The 4,303-nt window shown below is 58.5% G+C and overlaps 1 non-coding gene across 1 annotated transcript; it reads right to left on the reverse strand.

The window, feature by feature from the left end:
* Positions 1 to 497: 497 nt before the first annotated feature.
* Positions 498 to 689, reverse strand: LOC119090745 (U2 spliceosomal RNA). The gene has a single exon (XR_005093309.1). It is a non-coding gene; the product is annotated as a U2 spliceosomal RNA (small nuclear RNA).
* Between the last annotated feature and the right edge of the window lie 3,614 nt (positions 690 to 4,303).

Genomic DNA, 4,303 nt, shown 5'->3' on the forward strand with positions numbered 1-4,303 from the left:
CCGTGCCGCTATACTGCGTTCGGCAGCGGCGATGGGGCACCTCGCGTGCGCGGGCAGCGGGTACGGCAGCACCAGCTCCTCGTCTCGCAGCACCGGCTGGCCACGCACTGCCTCCACGGCCGACCGGAACGCTGGCGTCGCCATCAGGTCGCCGGCAGATGCGCGCCACGAAGTCGACGGCCGGGATGACGCGGTGACGCGCGGGGTGGGCGACCGGCGAAAACACACAGGGCGCAAGTTCAAATTTCGCGCCCAAAACCAACGGCAACTGCCAACTCCTATTTTGGATCGGGAACGTGGGAACCCGACCAAAAAAGGCGAAGGCAGAAGACCGGAAGTAGGCGCGAAAAACTTACCTCGCGCTCCTGTGGTCCCACCGGCGTCCACCCGGCGCGGCGTCCCCGGCGTCCACGCGACGCGGCGTCCACGGCGGCGTCCACCTGGTCCGGCGTCTTCGGTGTCCACCTGCAGCGGCACGTCCGACGTCCACGCGGGCGATCGTGGCCACGGTGTTCAAGGCCACGGAAGTACTGTGCGGCGTCCAGAGGTGGCGGTAGTACTCCGTAAGAAAAAATACCAACACCGAGTCGCGCGATAAAAAGGTGTTTAGATCACGCCGAAATTCCCGGCCTTTGGCTCAGATTCACAGATACTACACTTTGGTCTTAGCCAAAAGGCCGAGAAGCGATGCATATGCAATTGCAAAACGTGCATTTGGTGTCGTGCCGGCCGCTGCCGGTCTGCAAGGCCGGCGCGCACGCGCCTGGTTCCGTGCGCCGGGTCGACGAGAGATTAGCGACCGACGGCGAGCAGTGCTCACCCCGCCGCGCATTGGCACCAGCTCAGATGACACTTTGCAGGGCATCTTGCTGTCACTTGAGTCGTGTGCGCCTTCTCCGTTGGTCGAGACGCGTGCGCGGTTGCGTCGGCACACGGGCGCGTGACCGGAGGTCGCCGACGGTTTGCGCCCTTGGAGCGGTGGCCGGCGCCGACGGCGCCTGTGCGCTGTTCACCACGTCACCCGACTGGCAATCGCCGATCACATGACCATACACCGTTCACGTGACAGCACACCGTCACTATCAATAGGTGCCCAGCGTCGGCGATAGGCAGAACACGTGCTCGCACCGCGCCTGTGGACATGCAACCGACGCCGGCACGCGCGTCGCTACTGTCGAAAACGGCCCGGCGGCCGCTAGTGCCAGCATGGCCGCTAGATGGCTGTCGCTCCGGGCGCCGAAAGAGGAAAGTCGGGTTGGCCGTCGCGGGCCTGGCGCTGGTGGCGCCTCCCCGCGCAGTTGACGGGCTGTGTTGTCGACTTGTTGCAAGTTGCGTGCGGCGTCGCGCCGCGTCACGTGGTAGAGCGCGGCCGCGCTTCGGAGGCGAAGACGCCCATGCAGCCGAGCAATGCCGCCAGGCCGGCGAGGGCGCACGGCCTCCGGCTGCCGGGCCCGTGCGCTGGAGCAGGGCAGACAGCCGACCATTGGCCGGCCCGCAGGCGATGTGTGAATGCCACGCGCCCGGCAGAGCCATCTAGCCGTGGGGTGCGCAAGGTTGTTATGCACAGCCGGCGGCCGTGGTCATTGTCAGGCGTTGTGGTATATATGGCGTTGGCTTGTACAACCATGTGATGCGTTGGCATTGCATGTTGCCGGCCTGACGGCACGCGCTGTTGGTGACATGGCATCGGCCGTCGGCCGGCCGAGAAGGCGCGCACGGCTCAAGTGGCAACAAGATGCCCTGCAAGGTGTCAGCTGAGCTGGTGCCAATGCGCGGCGGGATGAGCAATGCTCGCCGTCGGTCGGTAGTCGCTCGTCGACCCGGCGCACGGAGCCAGGCGCGTGCGCGCCGGCCATGCAGACCGGCAGCGGCCGGCACGCTATAAATGCACGTGTTGCAACTGCTTCTGCAGGCCGCGACACAAGCAGGCGGGCGGCCACACACCCGTCTGGCACGACCCCAGCAAGTGGTTTTGCTCCTTTTGCGGCTCTCAGCCAAGGAGTCCTTTTTTCGCATCGTCGTTCTCGTCGCTTTTTCCGCTCGTACTAGCTCCAAACACACCTTTCCGCTTAGTTTTTGTTGTTTCCTTCTCGCTCCCCTAATATGGGGAAGCGAAGCAAGCGCAAGAAGGATGATACTGAAACGGACTCGAACTCGGCCTCTGACCTTGATAATGCCCTGGATGTAGACGACGGAAGTGCCGCCAGCCCTGCTTTGGCTGCCACTTCATCTGATGACCCTCGCGCGACCCAGGCTATGACCGTTGGTACGCACACTTCCACCGCGGTGGGTGGACAGCAGATTCCGTCTCCGTTCAACGCCCCCGGTTCCGACCCTCGCTCGTCCTTGACCACTCCGGTGCCTGCTCGCCCTGATGCTGACCCTCTCTCGACAATGACCAGTGTTCGCCTGCCTTCTGAGCCAATTCTGGATCCTCTCGGATCGTACGTTGTCGTCCAACCTTGTGATGAAAATGTGTCGTTTCGAAAGATCAACGTTTTTTTGGCCATCAAAGCAAATCAAAGCTATCTGCGGTCCATGCGAACTCAAAATTGAAGCACCAGCAAACGGATCACTCATCATTGAAACAACAACTCGCGCACAAACCAAGGCCCTACTCAAAACAGCTGAATTTTGTGGCAAACACGTAAAAGTCTCCCTGCACCATGCCAGAAACACCAGCAAGGGCACCATCTTCGCGCCTGAACCCCGCTTCATGACGGAGGACGAGATCCTAGCGGAGCTCAGAGATGAGCAAGTTTGCCATGTCCGTCGGCTGACGACTTTCAGAGATGGTCAGCGTCACGACACCAGCCTGCTTGTTATCACCTTTGGTACCACCCGACTTCCAGATTCGCTCACCGCTGGTTACCTTCGTTATAAAGTAAGAGTATTCATTCCAAATCCACTCAGGTGTTTTAAATGTCAACGGTTCGGACACGGCAGCAAGTACTGCAAACAGAGTGCCAGATGCTTGAAGTGTGGCGAGACTCCTCACGAGGGATCTGCCTGCACATCACCCCAGAAATGCCTGAGCTGTGGAAGTGCTTATCACGCCGCCAACTCTTCTCAGTGTCCCACGTGGAAAAAAGAAAAAGAAATTTGTTCTGAAAAGGCAAAGACAGGTGTGTCGTACCCCGAAGCACGGCGCACCGTTGGATCTAAAATGTCGTCGCAGTCCAGCAAAACATATGTACAAGTAGCAAAAGCCACGATGGCCACATGTGCAACACAGACCGACCCTATCACCCATCTGCCTCCCCTGAAACTTCTCAACCTTCGCCCCTCGGTTTCAGTTGAGTCAACTACACAGACCCAGACGAAAAATGCCGTTGAGTCGCCCCTGGCTGGACGTTCGGATGCCCAGGCGCCCGTGCACCCCCGCCCCCAGGTCGGCCGGCGTTCCAGCCCGCCGGCTGTGAGTGATTCACGTGCGGGTCAGGCCGTCCGGCGTTCTAGCCCCCCGGCTATGAACAGTCGGCGGCCCGGACCCTCTGGCTACCACACAAACATCACCTCCCCTTCCCCCACCACAACACCTGTCGAAACACGCACGAACGAAGACCGCCGGTCCCGTCCACCGGTGAGGGTGGCGATGGGATGGCCTAGATCTGTTTCGTTCGGGCGATTCCCACCAACCGGTGGGAATGGATCCCTTTATCACTAAATGCCTTTCATCTTACAGTGGAATTGTCGCGGTCTCATTTCAAAATGGTCCGAAATGAAAGCACTTTTTGCCGTACTAACTCCAATCATCATTGCCGTACAGGAAACATGGTTTCGCCCCCACCGACACATATAACCTTAAAATGCCGAATTACTCGTTATATCGCTATGACGCGATGGACGGTGAGCGTCGCCAAGGTGGGGTGGCGCTGTACATCAGTCAAAAATTAACACACACGCCACTCACTCTTAACACATCCTCTTCAAGTTGTTGCATGTTCAGTTCGACTGCATGGTCGTACCATCGATGTATGCTCAATATACATTACACCAAATTATAATAATACGGAGCTCTTACGGCAACTTGACCAACTCGTTGCTCAATTTCAAAACCCTTTTCTCATCCTCGGCGATCTCAACGCTCACAGTCCAGCTTGTAGTAACGGCGCCCAAGCCGTTAATCGCCGAGGACATTTGGTTGAAGATTTTATTGATACACACAACTCAGTCCTGTTAAACAAAGGCAATAATACTCATCACCACTTACCCACTGGTACAGAAACAGCCGTCGACCTGTCGCTGTGCTCACCCTCAATAGCAACATACTTTGATAGGACTGTTGAGGGAGATATACACG

This window comes from Pollicipes pollicipes, unplaced genomic scaffold (genome assembly GCF_011947565.3).
Source record: "Pollicipes pollicipes isolate AB1234 unplaced genomic scaffold, Ppol_2.1 Scaffold_3087;HRSCAF=3621_pilon_pilon_pilon, whole genome shotgun sequence".
NCBI classification, from domain to species: domain Eukaryota; kingdom Metazoa; phylum Arthropoda; class Thecostraca; order Pollicipedomorpha; family Pollicipedidae; genus Pollicipes; species Pollicipes pollicipes.